Source organism: Callionymus lyra, chromosome 7 (assembly GCF_982586985.1).
Source record: "Callionymus lyra chromosome 7, fCalLyr1.hap1.1, whole genome shotgun sequence".
NCBI classification, from domain to species: Eukaryota; Metazoa; Chordata; class Actinopteri; order Syngnathiformes; family Callionymidae; genus Callionymus; species Callionymus lyra.
In genome coordinates this window covers 6,366,531-6,387,928 of record NC_141824.1, presented here as the reverse complement: position 1 = coordinate 6,387,928, position 21,398 = coordinate 6,366,531, and the positions used below count along the sequence as shown (strand labels likewise).

At 38.1% G+C, this 21,398-nt stretch overlaps 4 non-coding genes and 1 pseudogene across 4 annotated transcripts; 4 read left to right on the top strand and 1 right to left on the bottom strand.

The window, feature by feature from the left end:
• The first annotated feature begins 707 nt into the window (after window positions 1-707).
• LOC148074888 (small nucleolar RNA U3) lies at window positions 708-920 on the top strand. Its single transcript, XR_015711904.1, has one exon. It is a non-coding gene; the product is annotated as a small nucleolar RNA U3 (small nucleolar RNA).
• Window positions 921-6,003: 5,083 nt separating this feature from the next.
• LOC148074887 (small nucleolar RNA U3) lies at window positions 6,004-6,216 on the top strand. The gene has a single exon (XR_015712008.1). It is a non-coding gene; the product is annotated as a small nucleolar RNA U3 (small nucleolar RNA).
• Window positions 6,217-6,961: 745 nt separating this feature from the next.
• LOC148074882 (serine/threonine-protein kinase B-raf-like) overlaps window positions 6,962-21,398 on the top strand; it is a 56,890-nt pseudogene continuing 42,453 nt past the window's right edge.
• LOC148074886 (small nucleolar RNA U3) lies at window positions 7,078-7,290 on the bottom strand. The gene has a single exon (XR_015711903.1). It is a non-coding gene; the product is annotated as a small nucleolar RNA U3 (small nucleolar RNA).
• Window positions 19,296-19,508, top strand: LOC148074885 (small nucleolar RNA U3). Its single transcript, XR_015711902.1, has one exon. It is a non-coding gene; the product is annotated as a small nucleolar RNA U3 (small nucleolar RNA).

Here is a 21,398-nt window from a genome sequence, read left to right as displayed (position 1 = left end):
GTAGTTCACAGAAATAAAGAGCATTTTACTCAAAATGATTCAATAAATGACATTTGTTTGCACCACAATACTTTCAAACTAGGTTTCTACCTATTTAAAAAACACAAAAAGTAAAGTCAATATTATAATAAACAAAAGTCAATTAATAAAATACTTTGTAAGTATTGAAAGTGCTTTGTACTTCTTAGCTTGATGAAGCAGTGTCATTATTTTTAAGTGTCCACTAGATGGCGGTCTCTGCACTATTTTCCATTGTTTTGAACAACTTTTCTAATGAAACATAATTTTTAAACTGATGGCGCCACCTACTGACCTCTAAACAACATGACACTGTTTCATTTGGCTTCATCAACACATCACTATTAAATACACAACATCAAATGTATGTTTATATCAAACACATGAACCATAAAGCTTGCACACACATGGGGTAAAGTCAATATTATAAGAAACAAATGTCATTTATTGAATCATTTTGAGTAAAATGCTCTTTATTTCTGTGAACTACACTACAAAGAACAAGCACTTTTCTGGACTGATTTGACATCTGTGATCTATGAGGTTTAGATCTGGAGACTGACTAAGAGACTCCAGGTCCTTACAATGATTTTTATGAAGCCATTCCTTCAACACAAAGGTCACCTTTGGATCGTCACTGTAATGGTTTGGTGTGAGGATGGAGTGTGATGTTGGTGCAGAGTTAAGTTAAGACTATACTTTCAGGGATCATTTCTATAGTTCTTAACTTAAGAAATGTGTTTGTAAAGTGTTTGGTGTCACTAACCATGATGAAGAGTTGTGATATTCCTTCCTGAGTGTGAAGCAGACAGAGAATAATGATTCACTTCATATGTTCTCTGTCATTGATGATCCTTCTTTACTTCCTTGTGCAGTATTGAGAGGAATATGATCAGAGTGGTTGTTGGTTCTGTCAAAGTTTAATATAAACATCCTATGGTAGTGATGGTGAGATGAAGCCTCATGAAGCACCGAAGCCTCCCAGCCGAGTAGTTCATCTTTGGAGCAAAGCCTCGTGAGGCTTCATTTGCACGACCATGCCATCATGTGGACAATTGGGAGCATTGCATATTTGTGCGCAAATGATTCTGATATTAAAAAATGTGCTTGACAACCTTGTTTTTTTTTTAATAATTATTCCTTTTTATTTAAAAAAAGCAATTTTCCCACAGTACTGGGCTTTAGCCGGTTTCTTTTTTTACTGATTATTTCCCCGGCTTTGGAAAAAATCCTTTCGCAGGGGACGGATGAAGCCGGGGTACACAGTATTTTCATGGCCAGCTGAAAGAGAGATGGGTGTATATTTTTACATTTCGCCCAGTACTGTAGGGGGTCCTCGTTTCTAGGAATATTGTGTTCGTTGAGGTAGGTCTTCACCGCCACCGTAGCATCAACCGTTTCATTCCTCGGCCTGGTCTGCTGTACTGTGGCATCTAAACGATGCCAGAGTTTGCTTCCTAAAACAGAAAAGCTGCATGTAAGTGACCACATAAAATAAATAACAAACAGTAGTATAGTAAATAAATGAATTTGAAAGAAGCCATCTAGCTTGCCTGACGTTGGTTCAATTGTCTCGTTGGTCTCCAAGCTCTCATGCAGGGCTCTATAATGCCTCAGCATTGATGAAGTGTTGTTGTTGTTATATTATTATATTTTATATATACACATATAAAGTATATATATGTATATATAAAACATAATAATTGGTGTATATATATACAGGTATTTGACAATATTGTAACAGAAATGAATGGGACACTTATTTGTGGAGGAGACTTCAATGTGGTATTAAACAGTACATTAGATCCATCCAACAATAGAAGAAATATGAACCATGTTACAAAAACAATGAAAAACATGTTAAGAGACTACGGTATGATGGATCTATGGAGAAGGTTACATCCAAAAAACAGGGATTACACACACTACTCTGCACCTAACGGAAGCTATGCAAGGATCGACTATTTCTTTCTAAATCAAGAAGATTTTTACAAAGTAGAACAGTGTGTAATAGGAGAAGCGGATATATCTGACCACAGCCCAGTAATATTCAAAATTAAACTAAAATCACGAGTTAAAAAAACAATGTGGAGGTTGAATATTGGTATTCTGAACAACAAAAAAATTTGTTGAAGAAATCAAAAATGATATTTTCACATATGAAAAAGAAAAGGAAAATGGTGAGGTTAACCCTGCAATAGTGTGGGATGCTCTTAAAGCAGTTATGCGGGGAAATATTATAGCAAAGTGCTCTTTACTGAAAAAAACAAGAGAAGCAGCATATAAGGACGAGAAAGAAAAACGACTAAGGTTAGAACGACAACACAAAAACAGCCAGGACCCCACTCTACTTCCAAAGATACAAGAAACCAGGGATAACATAAAAAGACAATTAAATTCAGAAGTAGAAAAAAGAACTAGGTATTTAAAAGAGTCATATTACGAGATGGGGTCAAGAGGAACGAGACTTTTGGCAAGAAGACTTAAAAAACAGCAGATCGACCGCTCCGTTCATAAAATTAGAGATGCTTTAACAAATGAAGCCACTTTTGATTTAGAGGAAATAGAAACTAAATTTAGAAATGATTATGAGAATTTGTATAAACAACCACCTTCTGCCGACATAAGTCAAATCAAAACTTTTCTTAACTCACTAGATCTACCATGCATCGGCACAAAGCAAAATGACCTCCTAACAACACCGATAACAAAAGTGGAAATAGAGCGAGCAATTGGAAGGTTCAAATCAAATAAATCACCAGGTAGTGACGGTTTACCGTCTGAATGGTATAAAACATTCAATGAACAGCTGACCCCGATGCTACACACATCATTTAACTACACTCTTGAACAGGGTGTGATTCCTCCGTCTTGGAGCGAAGCTATCATCTCAGTTATCCCAAAAAAGAAAACCAGTGAGAAGTGTGAAGACGACAGGCCGATCTCATTATTAAACATAGATTATAAACTTTACACTTCCATCATAGCAAAAAGATACAGCACATTCATGACAGAGATAATTGATGAGGATCAGACCGGATTTATCAAGGGCCGTCAAACGCATGACAATATTAGGAGGACTATGCATGTAATAGATCATGTGGAACGTAACAACATCTCAGCTGTCCTCATAAGCTTTGATGCAGAAAAAGCGTTTGATTGCGTTAATTGGTCATTCCTGTATCTTGTACTAGAGAAATTTGGACTAAATAGTAAAGCAATACGATGCATTAGATCGCTCAATCAAAAGCCGACCGCAAGAATAAGAATAAATGCTAGTCTATCAGACCCTATTACCTTAGAAAGATCTACAAGACAAGGTTGTTGCCTCTCACCAACTCTTTTTGCTATTTGTATCGAACCATTGGCCCAAGCAATCCGACAAAACAAGGAACTTAAAGGTATAGAAATGAATCACGAAAAACAAATTATTGGACTTTTTGCAGATGACATAATATGTTATTTACAAGAACCAGAAACTAGTATTCCAAAAGTAATACAACACATGGAAGCATTTGGCTCCTGTTCTGGCTACAAATTAAATTGAGCAAAAACGCAAATTATGGCAATGAATTTTACTCCATCTGAGAATCTCAAAATAATATTAAACACAAATTGGTTTGCCAAAAAAATAACATACCTAGGGGTCACCTTGACCAAGGAATACAAGAAACTGTCTGAAGAAAATTATAGCAAACTACATAAAGAAATTAAAACTGACCTAGAAAAGTGGGGTCCCCTTACACTGGATTTGAGTTCAAGAATAGATACAATCAAGATGAACATCCTACCTAGATTACTTTACCTGTTTCAAGCATTACCAGTTGAGGTACCAGAGATTCTATTCAGAGTGTGGGACAAATTGTTCTCTAGATTTATATGGAATGGACAAAACCCGAGAGTAACATTTGAAACCTTACAGATTAGTAAAGAGGGAGGTGGGATGGCTTTACCAAACATGAGAGGATACTATCTTGCGGCCCAGATAGGACCAATTATAAGTTGGTGTGACCAACACTTTGACGCAAAATGGAAAAATCTAGAAGAAAAATGTAGAGATCAGGAAATTCGAAGTCTAATTGGAGACAGAAAAACCATGAAGGAATATAGTAACCAATTAGATACAATAAGTCAATTCACACTTGAAATGTGGTTCAAGGTGGTCAGAAAACACAAATTGGAAAATGAAATTAAAATATTCAGTTGGATAGCATACAATAAAAATTTCACTCCAAATAATCTGGATTTACAGTTCAGGCAGTGGATCCAGGTTTAACTGCAATATGCACAGACACAAAACATGGCAAAATGATGAGCTTCCAAGAACTGAAACAAATATACTCTCTAAATAACAGAGACCACTTTAGATTCTTACAATTACGGGACTTCTATGACAAACAAATTAAACCAAACATGAATGAAAACAGAAATGGTATAATCCAAACTTTGATTGGAACCTATAACGGCAAGAAGTGTAAAATTGTCTCAACATTATACAAGCAAATGATGGAAACTAAGGGAAAGACAACAAATGATGTAAAGGAAAAGTGGGAAAAAGAGTTCCATATCAGTATAAGTCAAGAAGAATGGTCACATATTTGGAAGACGCAGCATTCTACGACATCTTCTCGTATCTGGAGGGAACACTGCTGGAAAAATGTAATAAGATATTTCATTACACCAAAAATTAAAAGCAGACAACTGTCATCGGACCAGTCGTGTTGGAGAGATTGTAACGAAGTCAATGTCGATGCTCATGTTTTCTGGTATTGCTCTAAAATCAGGAAATATTGGAAGGATGTGCATGAAGCAGTTGAAAACATCTTGGGCTATAATATTCCACCTGCATGTTCAATTTTGTACCTGGGCTTAAATTCAAACATTGTAAACAAGGAAGACAAATATTTATTTAAAATACTAGTGGCAGCCGCTAAAAAGGCCATTACCAAAAAATGGCACAATACGAAAACCAGTGGAAGAATGGACTCACATTGTCAAAGGAGTTTTTGAAATGGAACTTTTAACCCACAGGATAAGGACACAAGAAGACAAATTTATAGAAAAATGGAAAAAGTGGAGTCTGTTTACACAACAACGACACCTGTGAAATACTTGGACTGTATCAGTGTGTACTTTATATATTGAAAGATGCATGTAAGAAACATGAACAACCCCCATTTTTATTTTTTTATTTTTGTTTTGTGTTTTGTGTTTTTGTGTTGTTGGTTTTTTATTTTCTGTGATGTATGTGTGTTTGCCTTAATGTGGAAAATTCTAATAAAACTTAAGTTTGAAAAAAAAGAAAATAGTGCAGAGACCGTCATCTAGTGTTCTCTGAAAATAATGACACTGCTTCATAAAGCTTCATCAGACCATCACTACTTACCACTGCTGAAGTGTTTTCTTCATGGACCACTGAGACTCTGGCCTCAGATGACATTTGGACATTTTGTCCCTCAAGATGCTTCTGCTGCTCACGTCAGTGTCAGCTAATTGTACTGATGACATGTTTGGTTTGTCCATCAGACGGATTGCAACTGTCATGCTATGTTTGAACCCTCTTTCTTTAGAAGGTTCATACCTGCACTGTGAGGACCAGAGTGGTCTCCTTCTGGGCTTTCTACCCACCCCTTCACTCTGGTCCAGAGTGGATGAATCTTCATCTACTCTGTCCAGTGTGTCCACTTGTCTGCTAGTTGAGGACGGTGAAGAAAGTCAGAGGCACGAATATATTGCTGGTGTGTTTCAGTGCAGGTCACATGTAAAGAGGTGGTGAGTGCTTTGTTCTTTTTCAGAGTCAGGGCCAAGAGAGGTTATCCATAGAATCATCCTATAGAGAGTGTCACAATCATTTGTAGAACCAAGGTTACATAGGTAACCTGTTGTTTTTCTATAGATGTTGTTTATAAACTGTGAAATGAAAAAAAAATCCGATTCAACCGTCATTATAATAGTTTGGTGTGAGGATGGAGTGTGATGTTGGTCCATACTATACTTTCAGGGATCATTTCTATAGTTCTTAACTTAAGAAATGTGTTTGTAAAGTGTTTGGTGTCACTAACCATGATGAAGAGTTGTGATATTCCTTCCTGAGTGTGAAGCAGACAGAGAATAATGATTCACTTCATATGTTCTCTGTCATTGATGATCCTTCTTTACTTCCTTGTGCAGTATTGAGAGGAATATGATCAGAGTGGTTGTTGGTTCATAACAACTAAATGTTAAACCTTTATGAGTTTAGCAGTAATGGTGAGATTAAGCCTCATGAACCACTGAAGACTTCCATTAGAGTAGTTCATCCTTAACTAAAGCTTTAGGATTCATTTGCTCTAACAAACCATCAAGTTTGGCATCATTTCTGCTTAAAGGATTCAGAAGCAGAAACTTTTATTTGTCAGATTCATTGATTTGTGAGACTAGTAGAGATATGTGTTTGTATTTTGTTAAAAACCTGAATATTTAAACACGTACAACTATTACTGATATGGTTGTTGAGATATATTTTTGCTGATAACTTTGTTGTGAAATTAATCAGATAAATAAATGCATTGTTTATGAACAGAACTTTTTTCTCCAGGATGCCTGATTTTTTAGGAATTCAATAGATTTACAGTAAACTAGTAAATTCTTCAGACTAAACTCTCTGGTGTCAATTGTGTAAGAATATAAATACTGTCTAAACGAAAGAAGAAAAAAAAGTGATGTTTAATTAAAACAGTTGTTCAAAACAAAGGAAAATATTGCAGAGAGCACCATCTAGTGGAAAATAATGACACTGCTTCATGAAGCTTCATCAGACCTTCACCACTCTTCTGGTCAAAGCAGTCTGTCACAGAGATGAGGGCTTGTTTTTGCTGGAGCCACTAAATGAACCTTAAACCTCTCACTCTCCTCAAGAGCAGGAGGAGGAAACACTGTAGTGGAAAAGATTAAAGTGACCACAATGAATGAGCAAGAGCATCTACCTCCAGTGGAGAGTTGTATGTATCTGCTCAAGGAGACAGTAGAGATGTAGATTAACAGATACAAATGTTTTCATATATTGTATTGTACATAACAACCACTCTGATCATATTCCTCTCAATACTGCACAAGGAAGTAAAGAAGGATCATCAATGACAGAGAACATATGAAGTGAATCATTATTCTCTGTCTGCTTCACACTCAGGAAGGAATATCACAACTCTTCATCATGGTTAGTGACACCAAACACTTTACAAACACATTTCTTAAGTTAAGAACTATAGAAATGATCCCTGAAAGTATAGTCTTAACTTAACTCTGCACCAACATCACACTCCATCCTCACACCAAACTATTATAGTGATGGTTGATTTTTTATTTTAGTTGAACAAACATGATACTGTGTGATTCACATTAAATACACAACTTGAAATGTATTTACAAATCAAACACATGCACCACAATACTTTCAAACTAGGTTTCTACATTATTTAAAAAACACACGTAGTAAAGTCAATATTAGAATAAACAAATGTCAATTAATAATATACTTTGTAAGTATTCTTCATGAAGCAGTGTCATTATTTCTCCACTAGATGGCGGTCTCTGCACTATTCTCCATTGTTTTGAACAATTTTTCTATTGAAACATCACATCATTTTTAAACTGATGGCGCCACCTACTGACCTCTAAACAACATGACACTGTTTCATTTGGCTTCATCAACACATCACTATTAAACACACAACATGAAATGTATGTTTATATCAAACACATGAACCATAAAGCTTTCAAAGTAAGTTCCTACATTATTACAAAACATGGAGTAAAGTTAATATTATAAGAAACAAATGTCATTTAATGAATAATGTTGAGTAAAATATTATTTATTTCTGTGAACTACAGTACAAAGAACAGTTTGTGGTCAACATTAGAACAGAGAGCAGAGTCAGCATTTCTTCAGTTTGTTGTAGAGCCAACCAGTTGAGGAACCAGTGATTTGTTGGAGCTTCTGGTGCCACTAAAATCAACCTCAAACCCTCGAGCCTCACTGTTCTCAAGAGGAAAGAGGAAACACTGGTGGAAAACCATAGAAAAGCCTTGGTCGGCACAATGGATGATCAAAAACCTTCATCCCAAGAGTAGGCTTGTCTGACTGAAAGAGAAGACTGTGTTCTCGTCCTGGACAAAGTGCAGAATGAGACAATATTTACACTTTTAAAATGGAAAACCAACACTCTGATCATATTCCTCCCCTCAATACTGTGAACTTACATATTAATCCAAATGAAAGTTCAACACATGCACCAAAATGTTCACATTGAGTGTTTAAACCAACCATGTGGAAATGTTTAATGTTTCATCTTGACAAAGAAACAAAAGTGAGAAGAATTATTTTCAATAAACTATCATCAAGAACAATTTCTAGTCGAAGTGTGTCAGGAAACTTGTAGATTCATAACTTTGTTGGCAGCATTACAGACTCAACACAACACGCTCAAAAGATATTCAGTCAGGGAAGAATCATTGTGGCAGATAAGGACAATCACCATGAACGGATACTGATCACATTTATTTGTGTGTAAAAACAAAACCTGATTGAAAATGTTAATTAAAATGGATTTAAAGACATTTTGATGAAGTTAAATAATGTAGCTTATTAGACAACTTTATTTCTGTATGAGATTTATCAACTAAAAAAACAATCAAATATTGTATACTTTAAGTAAAAATGATATATTTTAATTCTATAATTCAACCTGAAAGTTACTTTTTTTATTTTCTCCACTGCTTATATCCCCACTTTCAACCTGCTGTTGCCTGAGACCTTTACTTTCTCTGACAGGTTTACTTTTGAGGGCCAGTTCATGCTAAGGTTTGTGGGTAAATAGTACCAAGAACAGGCAGTTTTACTTCCTGTGAGACCATACAATGTTGGAGAGATCGTAGAGCACCAAGAGCTCACTGACCAGGAGGGAACTGAAGATAGTTCAAGTGTTTTTTTAACTACAGAAAGTCTGTCCGTAAAATAATGATAAAAATGGTTCTTGAATTGATGAAAATGACTGAAAATCATTCAACTGTATTTACTGTTTGAGCTCAATGTCATGTTTGAACCACTAGAGGGAACTAGAAGCTTTTCTCGTCTCCACAAAAAACTCGTTTATTTTTCTACTTTCATAGTAATATTTTAGAAAAACTTTTTTTTCTGAATAAAAGAGAATAGAAAGGAAGGAAAGAAAGTTTATACATATAAATCATCGTATGTCAAAATAAAAAGCAATTCAATCCACTTTTATTTCTCTTCACTTTAATTTGACACTCCTGGTATTCCATAGTTCACATTCTGCGTGACTTTAAGGTTCAGAAGAACGACTCTAAGAAATAATAATAAAGTTTAAAGTGGAGTTTTTGTCACAGAAAATAGTCGTAATAACATGTTTGGTTTGCTTTGACTTTCCATCTGGACGTGACGTCACACTGAATCCTCATTGGCTCAGATATTTCTTCCTGCGTCTGTTGTTTACTTTCACTTGTACTTCGTTCGTCGACCTGAAGACTTGTTGGATCCTAGTCTCCAGAAAAGAGCTGAAGATGAAGAAGGTGTTGTTTGTGCTTGTTGTGTGGATCCACAGCTCAACTGCGAGTGAGTCTCCTTCCTCCACTTTCATGTGTTCACACCTGCGTCACCTTTTATTTCTCCAAATACTCTTCACTACAACCTTCATGACCTTTTCACTCTCAGAGGAGTCAAAGTGTTTCACTGATTCACTTTTCATCTCAGAACCGTGAAGAAGTCGTACACAGAAAAGTAGATCCGAGCTCAATGTCAGGTGCTCACCTGGTGGCGCTGTTGAGTCACTTCTGTTGATTGACGGAGGAACTTGTTTGACGCTGAACAGAAAGTGACTCCAGAGTTTTGCTTCATGAGCTGATCACTTGTTTTTAAACGATGCTGCCATCAGGAGATTCATTGACTCACAAGAAGAGCTTTTACAATTTTCATTGATTTGACTTTAGTAAACAAGTCTATCATGAACTAAAATGAGGAAATAAAAACAAAGAAAGTGTCGCATTTCTTAAGTGCGCATGTTCAGACAACCTTGTAGCTCAGCTCACTTCAACATATTATCACATCTCACAGTTTATTGGAGCAACTCAGTGAAGCAGCTGCTCTGAACTTGTGTTTGGACTTAAAATATCTAAATGAAACATTTACAATCATGTTGAACAGTAATCTTCAGAAACATGTTATTTATAAACTGATATAAACTCATGTTATTTAAGTTCATCATTAACCTTAATGTCCTTCAATGATCTTTATTCTATCAATCATTCTTAGATTTGTTCCATGAACTTGGTTTTAATATTTTATTATCTATGTGTTTTTTAAAAACAATTTCAATTTAGTTTGTAAAAAAGTATCTTTTTCAACATTGTTGCTCCTGTTTCTTCTTAATTCATCCATTTATTCTTTTAATTCTCTTTATTCCTTATTTGTTTTATTATAAATATTTATTACATTTCAGATTGTTATTAATATTAATCGTTTTTTCTTCTTTCTTCTTCTTCTTCTTCTATAGTTGTGTCCCAGTTAGCCAGGGTTCTTGGAGAGTGAAGTGTGAAGGATGTTCTGCTGGTGTCCGTGTGTGGACGTGAACTTTGTGTCACTGCTGACTGTCCCTCTGTTCTTCACCTCTTTGTCTTTGTAGAAGATGTGATTGTTCTGCTGCATCACAACGTTGTGTCATCAGAACCAGAGAAGATCTAAACTTTGTTTTTGTGTCTCACAGTGATTCACACAATGCAGTTTTTCGACACTGCGTCTGCTGGAGTTAAAAACTTCCCAGAGTTTGTTTCTGTCACTTATGTGGACGGAGTTGAAGTGGAACACTACGACAGCAACACCAGGAGAAAAGTACCCAAACAAGACTGGATGATCCAGGCCACAGCAGATGATCCTCAGTACTGGGAGAGAAACACAAATATCTTAAATAACCATCAGCAGGTCCACAAGAACAACATTGAAATAGTAAAACAGAGATTCAACCAAACTGGAGGTTTGTTGTCTTTAAAATCAATGTTTGACCTTAAACTGAATCATGTTCAACCTTTTTACATCCTGAACCATCAATCTTGTATACAGAGTAGATCAGAGGAGGAAACTGGAGTAGATCATACAAGTTCAGAGAAGAAGAGAAGATCACAGTGGAGTATTAAACAGTGGAGTAGATCACAGTGGAGTATTAAACAGTGGAGTAAACCACAGTGGAGTATGAAACAGTGGAGTAGACCACAGTGGAGTATTAAACAGTGGAGTAAACCACAGTGGAGTATTAAACAGTGGAGTAGATCACAGTGGAGTAGACCACAGTGGAGTATTAAACAGTGGAGTAGATCACAGTGGAGTATTAAACAGTGGAGTAAACCACAGTGGAGTATGAAACAGTGGAGTAGACCACAGTGGAGTATTAAACAGTGGAGTAAACCACAGTGGAGTATGAAACAGTGGAGTAGACCACAGTGGAGTATTAAACAGTGGAGTAAACCACAGTGGAGTATTAAACAGTGGAGTAGATCACAGTGGAGTATTAAACAGTGGAGTAGATCACAGTGGAGTAGACCACAGTGGAGTATTAAACAGTGGAGTAGATCACAGTGGAGTATTAAACAGTGGAGTAGATCACAGTGGAGTAGATCACAGTGGAGTATTAAACAGAGGAGTAGATCACAATGGAGTATTAAACAGTGGAGTAGACCACAGTGGAGTATTAAACAGTGGAGTAGATCACAGTGGAGTATTAAACAGTGGAGTAGATCACAGTGGAGTAGATCACAGTGGAGTATTAAACAGAGGAGTAGATCACAGTGGAGTAGATCACAGTGGAGTATTAAACAGTGAAGTAGATCACAGTGGAGTATTAAACAGTGGAGTAGATCACAGTGGAGTAGATCCCAGTGGAGTAATAAACAGTGGAGTAGATCACAGTGGAGTATTAAACAGTGGAGTAGACAACAGTGGAGTATTAAACAGTGGAGTAGACCACAGTGGAGTATTAAACAGTGGAGTAGATCACAGTGGAGTATTAAACAGTGGAGTATTAAACAGTGGAGTAGACCACAGTGGAGTATTAAACAGAGGAGTAGACCACAGTGGAGTATGAAACAGTGGAGTAGATCGCAATGGAGTATTAAACAGTGGAGTATTAAACAGTGGAGTAGATCGCAATGGAGTATTAAACAGTGGAGTAGACCACAGTGGAATATTAAACAGTGGAGTATTAAATAGTGGAGTAGATCGCAATGGAGTATTAAACAGTGGAGTAGACCACAGTGGAATATTATACAGTGGAGTATTAAACAGTGGAGTAGATCTCAATGGAGTATTAAACAGTGGAGTAGATCACAGTGGAGTATTAAACAGTGGAGTAGATCGCAATGGAGTATTAAACAGTGGAGTATTAAACAGTGGAGTAGATCGCAATGGAGTATTAAACAGTGGAGTAGACCACAGTGGAATATTAAACAGTGGAGTATTAAATAGTGGAGTAGATCGCAATGGAGTATTAAACAGTGGAGTAGACCACAGTGGAATATTATACAGTGGAGTATTAAACAGTGGAGTAGATCTCAATGGAGTATTAAACAGTGGAGTAGATCACAGTGGAGTATTAAACAGTGGAGTAGACCACAGTGGAGAATTAAACAGTGGAGTAGACCACAGTGGAGTATGAAACAGTGGAGTAGACCACAGTGGAGTATTAAACAGTGGAGTAGATCACAGTGGAGTATTAAACAGTGGGGTAGATCACAGTGGAGTAGATCACAGTGGAGTATTAAACAGTGGAGTATTAAACAGTGGAGTAGATCGCAATGGAGTATTAAACAGTGGAGTAGACCACAGTGGAGTATTAAGCAGTGGAGTATTAAACGGTGGAGTAGATCACAGTGGAGTATTAAACAGTGGAGTAGATCACAGTGGAGTATTAAACAGTGGAGTAGATCACAGTGGAGTATTAAACAGTGGAGTAGATCACAGTGGAGTATTAAACAGTGGAGTAGATCACAGTGGAGTATGAAACAGTGGAGTAGATCACAGTGGAGTATTAAACAGTGGAGTAGACCACAGTGGAGTATTAAGCAGTGGAGTAGATCACAGTGGAGTATTAAACGGTGGAGTAGATCACAGTGGACTAGATCACAGTGGAGTATGAAACAGTGGAGTAGATCACAGTGGAGTATTAAACAGTGGAGTAGATCACAGTGGAGTAGATCACAGTGGAGTATTAAACAGTGGAGTAGATCACAGTGGAGTATTAAACAGTGGAGTAGACAACAGTGGAGTATTAAACAGTGGAGTAGACCACAGTGGAGTATTAAACAGTGGAGTAGATCACAGTGGAGTATTAAACAGTGGAGTAAACCACAGTGGAGTAGACCACAGTGGAGTATTAAACAGTGGAGTAGATCACAGTGGAGTATTAAACAGTGGAGTAGACAACAATGGAGTATTAAACAGTGGAGTAGATCACAGTGGAGTATTAAACAGTGGAGTAGATCACAGTGGAGTATTAAACAGTGGAGTAGATCACAGTGGAGTATTAAACAGTGGAGTAGATCACAGTGGAGTATTAAACAGTGGAGTAGACCAAAGTGGAGTAGACCACAGTGGAGTATGAAACAGTGGAGTAGACCACAGTGGAGTAGACAACAGTGGAGTAGATCACAGTGGAGTATAAAACAGTGGAGTAGATCACAGTGGAGTATTAAACAGTGGAGTAGATCACAGTGGAGTAGATCACAGTGGAGTAGATCACAGTGGAATATTAAACAGTGGAGTAGACCACAGTGGAGTAGATCACGGTGGAGTATTAAACAGTGGAGTAGATCACAGCGGTGTAGATCACAGTGGAGTATTAAACAGTGGAGTAGATCACAGTGGAGTAGACCACAGTGGAGTAGATCACGGTGGAGTATTAAACAGTGGAGTAGATCACAGCGGTGTAGATCACAGTGGAGTATTAAACAGTGGAGTAGATCACAGTGGAGTATTAAAGAGTGGAGTAGATCACAGTGGAGTAGATCACAGTAGAGTATTAAACAGTGGAGTAGATCACAGTGGAGTATTAAACAGTGGAGTAGATCACAGTGGAGTATTAAATAGTGGAGTAGATCACAGTGGAGTAGATCACAGTGGAGTATTAAATAGTGGAGTATATCACAGTGGAGTATTAAACAGTGGAGTAGATTACAGTGGAGTAGATCACAGTGGAGTATTAAACAGTGGAGTAGATCACAGTGGAGTATTAAATAGTGGAGTAGATCACAGTGGAGTATTAAACAGTGGAGTAGATCACAGTGGAGTATTAAACAGTGGGGTAGATCACAGTGGAGTATTAAACAGAGGAGTAGACCACAGTGGAGTATTAAACAGTGGAGTAGATCACAGTGGAGTAGATCACAGTGGAGTAGACCACAGTGGAGTATTAAACAGAGGAGTAGATCACAGTGGAGTATGAAACAGTGGAGTAGATCACAGTGGAGTATGAAACAGTGGAGTAGACCACAGTGGAGTATGAAACAGTGGAGTAGATCACAGTGGAGTATGAAACAGTGGAGTAGATCACAGTGGAGTATGAAACAGTGGAGTAGACCACAGTGGAGTATGAAACAGTGGAGTAGATCACAGTGGAGTATTAAACAGTGGAGTAGATCACAGTGGAGTATTAAATAGTGGAGTAGATCACAGTGGAGTATTAAACAGAGGAGTAGATCACAGTGGAGTATGAAACAGTGGAGTAGATCACAGTGGAGTAGACCACAGTGGAGTATTAAACAGAGGAGTAGATCACAGTGGAGTATGAAACAGTGGAGTAGATCACAGTGGAGTATGAAACAGTGGAGTAGACCACAGTGGAGTATGAAACAGTGGAGTAGATCACAGTGGAGTAGGAAACAGTGGAGTAGATCACAGTGGAGTATGAAACAGTGGAGTAGACCACAGTGGAGTATGAAACAGTGGAGTAGATCACAGTGGAGTATTAAACAGAGGAGTAGACCACAGTGGAGTATTAAACAGTGGAGTAGATCACAGTGGAGTAGATCACAGTGGAGTATTAAATAGTGGAGTAGATCACAGTGGAGTATTAAACAGTGGAGTAGATCACAGTGGAGTATTAAACAGTGGAGTAGATCACAGTGGAGTATTAAACAGTGGAGTATGAAACAGTGGGGTAGATCACAGTGGAGTATTAAACAGTGGAGTAGATCACAGTGGAGTATTAAACAGTGGAGTAGATCACAGTGGAGTATTAAATGGTGGAGTAGATCACAGTGGAGTATTAAACAGTGAAGTAGATCACAGTGGAGTATTAAACAGTGGAGTAGATCACAGTGGAGTATTACACAGTGAAGTAGATTTTAGTGGAGTATTAAACAGTGAAGTAGATCACAGTGGAGTAGATCACAGTGGAGTATTAAACAGTGAAGTAGATCACAGTGGAGTAGACCACAGTGGAGTATTAAACAGAGGAGTAGATCACAGTGGAGTATGAAACAGTGGAGTAGATCACAGTGGAGTATGAAACAGTGGAGTAGACCACAGTGGAGTATGAAACAGTGGAGTAGATCACAGTGGAGTATGAAACAGTGGAGTAGACCACAGTGGAGTATTAAACAGTGGAGTAGATCACAGTGGAGTAGATCACAGTGGAGTATTAAACAGTGGAGTAGATCAGGTCTCACTCTGGTTTCTCTCTCAGGTGTTCACATCGTTCAATGGATGAGCAGTTGTGAGTGGGACGATGAGACTGAAGAGGTCAACGGTCACCAACAGTACGGCTATGATGGAGAAGACTTCATCGTGTTTGACCTTCAGACTCTGACCTGGGTCGCTCCGAGTCCTCAGGCCGTCATCACCAAACACAAGTGGGACCAGAATGAAGGCATAAAGAAAGAGAAAAAGTTCTTTTTCACCCAGGAATGTCCAAATGATCTGAAGAAGTTTGTGAAGTTTGGGAGCAAAACCTTGATGAGAACAGGTAGTTCCATGACCTTCTTCTCCTTCTGCTCTCCTTCCTCCTTCTCTCCCTCCTCTCTCTCCTCATGTCCTCTCTCTCTCTCTCTCCTCTTATCTTCTTTTCCTCACCTCCACCCCTGTCCTCCCTCCTCCTCCTCTCCTTCATTCTCTGTCCATCCTTTGACTTTCTCTCTGAAGTGTGGTGTCTCTCCCTTCAGAGCGTCCACGAGTGTCTCTCCTCCAGAAGACAGCCAGCTCTCCGGTCACCTGCCACGCTACAGGCTTCTACCCCGACAGAGCCATGTTGTTCTGGACCAAAGACGGAGAGGAGCTGCACGAGGACGTGGAACACGGAGAGATCCTCCCCAACCCTGACGGAACCTTCCAGAACATGGTGGACCTGAAACTCCCGTCTGACGACTGGTCCAGGTACGAGTGTGTGTTTCAACTGGACGGCATTCCGGAAGACGTGGTCACCAAACTGGATCCGTCAAACATCCTGACCAACGGTAAGAGTCTTCAGAACCTTCTTGGTGTCTCCAGAGGTTTCTTTCATCCAGATGAGAGTCCAGGTGTGGTCAGCATGGATCTGCTGAATGAGGCCCCACCACGTCTCTAACACTGGTCACCTGATCATGTCTCCACTTACTTTGCTCTCCATCCACAGCCAGGACTTTCCTGACCTTGTACATCATCATGGCCGCCGTCGCTGCCTCCGCTCTGGTGCTCACAGTGGTTGGATACTTCATCTACAAGAAGAAGAAGAAAGGTGAGAGTTTGTGATTTGATCCAGATCATCTCCAGATACTGGAGAGAAAGAATAGAAGGTCAAAGAAGGTCAGCAGAGATGAGAAGAGGTCAGAGGAACTCTTCTATGTTCATCTTCTTCAGGTGTAATTTGTCCTCTTTCTTTCCATTTCAGGCGACTCTGACTCGTCTTGTAAGTACATGATCTTGTCTCAGCTCAGATGTTGACCATGTGACAGAGTGCTAGCATGCTAGCATCAGTGTTGACACTAGTTTCATCTGCTGGTGAGAAGCACACAAGCTAACAGGGTTTGTGATCTTACAGCGGCCCCCAGCTCGGAGCTGGACCATCTGAAGGATCCGCCCGTGGACAGAGACTAAAGTCAGTGGATGATAATTGTCACTTTTCTTCAAGACTCACTTCACGCATGATTTTACAAGTTGATACATTTTTCTGTCTCCGTGTTTCAGGAGGAATCGACCAAGAAACGTCTTTTTCTTCTGAGACTCTGCAGACGTCAGAGCTGCTGATCTTTGTTCCTTCACTGGAAATGTGTTTGAAACTCACATCAGGATGTCATGTGATCTGAGCCGTTATGAAAACTACACACACACACAGATAAATGCACACACACGATTCTGTACCACACAAATACACTCACACACACAAACACTCACACACATGCTTCACTTTAACACAAATAAATGCACACACACAAACACTCACAAACATGCTTCTCTAAAACACAATAATGCACTCACTCACAATCACACACAATCACACACAAACACACACATGCTTCACCATCACACAAGGATGCACACACATGCATCTCTGACACACAAAAGTGCACTCACAAACAACTGCAAACACACACACGCATGCTTTACCAAAGCAAAAAATGCACAAACACGCACACACACAAAAAAGCAATCACACACAATGATAAACACACACACGTGCTTTACTACTACACAGAAATGCACACACATAAATACTTAAACACATGCTTCTCTGGCGCAACAAAAGCACTAACACACAATAACTAACGCACACACACAGATGTCTCTGTAGACAAAATGATACACACACGGAAAATATATACAGACAAACAGAGTCTAAAAACAGGTACTGACACACAAAATCAGGCACACATGCCCAAACACACTCACGGAAACAGTTGAACAAACCTGAAAATAGGCGCACACACAAATAAAAAGATAACAAACACATGTATTTACACATCAAATAACAAACAGAAGTACAAACATGCAAAAACCAAAATGGAAAAAAAATCAGACACACATTGACAAATTTATGAATGTGTAGACACACACACACACACACACACAAGTACACGCACAGACAGTTTTGTGTTCATGTAATAGTTTGTGTGTTTTCTTCCTGGTGTGTAGACACTAGTTAATGAAGCGTCAGTTGTGATGTCAGAGGTGAAGAATCTTGTCAAACATAGTTGAACTGCTGCTTCATTTCTTGTGTGTTTTGATCTTCAAATAAATGGACAGAAAACGTCCACATGTGTTTGGACTCCAAATGTTCAGTAAAGTCACTTGTCATTGAGGGTCAGTGGAGGCTCAGAAAGAATCCATTTGTGCAGCTGTTATGAAAGGTCAACATCTCTGACCTCTCCTTCTGTTTCCTGATCAACTCATGTCCTAAATATGACTGTATTGCTTTGATCAACTCGTCTTGTGCTGAACAGGTGCACATAAGTTGTGTCCACTTTTGTGTAGAAGAAAAATCCAGAAGAGCTTGTGCCGACAATTCACATGTAGAAACTTGATTCAAAGTTTCCTGCTGAGTCGGCTGAATGTGTTTGTGGAGGTTTGCTCTCTGACCTGCTTCTCTCAAGTCAAACTTCATCAGGTTACACAACCATGAGACGCCGATCTCACGCCACACCTGTGCCGCCATCTTAGATCCCGCCAGAGCTCAAATGTGCAACACTGACGACACATTTGGACAGGTGTGGTGAGACGCCCAGTGTGGATGTTTGACTCCGCCCCCCGAGCACCTGCACCAGTCAGGTGTGCCTCTATGAGACTTGTGTGTCACGCCCTCACTGCACTCAACTGCTTTCTGTTTGCAGCGTGGAAGAGGACACCACAACAATCCACCTAGATCGCCCCCTAGCTGTGAGTCGCTCACCTAAGTCAGAATGTTAATAATTGAAAAAACGTTTTCATTTTAACATCAAACACAACTCTTGTTCAAATGTATTTTCCCTTGTATTAAACTATATTGTTTAATGTTTACAATTGTTTGTAATGCATAATAAAATAACCTGATATAGTTGTTTTAATGTCATGGTGATCAATAATCACAGTTTAGATGAATTATGGAATTGAACGTAGTGATTTTGAATACATGTTGTGTATAAACTATGAAACTACAATTATGTTTTCTAGTCTCATCTCTTTGCAATCAAATGAATGACAGTAACATTTTAAAATTCAAAAACTATGCATCCGTCACTGTAATGGTTTGGTGTGAGGATGGAGTGTGATGTTGGTGCAGAGTTAAGTTAAGACTATACTTTCAGGGATCATTTCTATAGTTCTTAACTTAAGAAATGTGTTTGTAAAGTGTTTGGTGTCACTAACCATGATGAAGAGTTGTGATATTCCTTCCTGAGTGTGAAGCAGACAGAGAATAATGATTCACTTCATATGTTCTCTGTCATTGATGATCCTTCTTTACTTCCTTGTGCAGTATTGAGAGGAATATGATCAGAGTGGTTGTTGTGTTCAAGACAATATACCATCAAGCAACATTTTTAATGTAATTCTTTATAACTTTTAACAAAAATAAAAATGTATTTTCATATTAATGTAAAGACTATAGTTTGTAGGTCTTTTTGTCTTTGTTGAAATTGATATTAAAAAATATCCAAACCTCTGTGGTGCTCGTCTGTAACATCTCTCTTGTACTGAAGCCTTGACGACAACAATTGTTCTGGAAAAATGAAAAGACACTGTTTCATGAAGCTTCACCAGACCATCACTAGTATTTGGATATTTTAAGTTTGTCATTTTGGAACAAGATGTGGACAAAGACCATTGAGCGTCATTTGCTTCTTTAAAATGAACAAACATTTTTTTTACTATAACTCTGAAAAGGAACCCATTATTCTAAAATGAATCACAACTGTTGAACAACATGAGGCTGAGTAGAAAATTAGTATTTCACCTGAACTAAATTGCTTTTACCATTTAGCAGAACAAACAACCACTCTGATCGTATTCCTCCTCTCAATACTCCTAAAGGAAGTAAAGAAGTAAGTCATTTGTATTTATATAGCGCTGATCATCAATGACAGTGAACATATGAAGTGAATCATTATTCTCTGCATTATCATTTTTTCACTGATAGCGGTTGATTTTATTGCCCATATATGAGACAAACATACTTTGCACGTTTCACACGGTTTCAAAATCAACAGGTTATTTTTGTTTCCATGGTTCTACAAAGACATGTGACACTCTCTATAGGAGGATTTTATGGATCTCTTGGCCCTGACTCACTGTTTCAACCACACCTTAGATCTTGTTCTAGCAAACAGACCTGAAGTTAAAACAACAAATGTCTCTCCTCAGAACTCAGTTTTGTCTGACCATCAAGTATTAAATGTGTTCTATGTATGTAGAATCCTGCTGATAAATTCTTGAGGAGCGTGATATTACTTTTTAAATTTAAAATATTTGTATCGAGCACAAGTATGCAATACAGGCATTCCAGGCAATGTTGGTCTGATGTAAAGGCAACTATGTAAATATGCAGACACAGCAATGTTACGTATATGCTCTTTTTTTTTCAAGAGACAGTAAATTGAGAAAAAAAATCTATTGCAATACCAAAGAAACAACAACAACAGAGTGTACATATAGAAACAAAAAAAACACGTAAAACAATGAAAAATAAAGGTCAAGACAAAATCAATCCCTCCTGTATCACTGCTGTATTTAGACAGAGCTTTACCTTGTAATTTAAATGAACATGTTGATTGAAGACTAAACCAATTCTAAATATTTACAGGGTCTTAATCTGAATAAATAAAAAAGTTTGCATTCAACTTTTATCATTTAGTTCTAGTGATGTTCTGGATCATGGAGATCTTTTAAGGCCCTTGTATATGAATTGTTTGGCATTTGAATTTTCTGCTCCTGCACTCTGCTCAATTCATGAGTAAAAAAAAAATCAATTTTTGGAACAAATCATTTAATCGATTGTCGAGAAACGAAACAAATGCTTTGAGACACCATTTCAAATGTAATCTAGATAGAACTGCTCAAGGATTGTCAAGTTCAGAACACTCTTGCTTTCAGTACAATTGTTCTGGTGGTTGTGATCCAGTTGTGGGTTCGACTCCAGCCCAAGAAACATCAAAGTTCTTCGGTTTAAATAAAATACTTGGGAAGAAGTAATGTGACCTTCCTTGGTGAAAGTTTGTGTTGTTTCTCCACTGAAGGTCATTCTAAAGTCGTTCATTAAAAGTTGGGAAATGACATGACATCAATTTAAATACAGTTGGTGCTGAAATACTTTGTAAAATAGAGCTACTATAACACAAGTTGTCCACAATGATTGATTTTAAACTTTTTTAAAGAAATAAAGTGTTAACTTGAACTT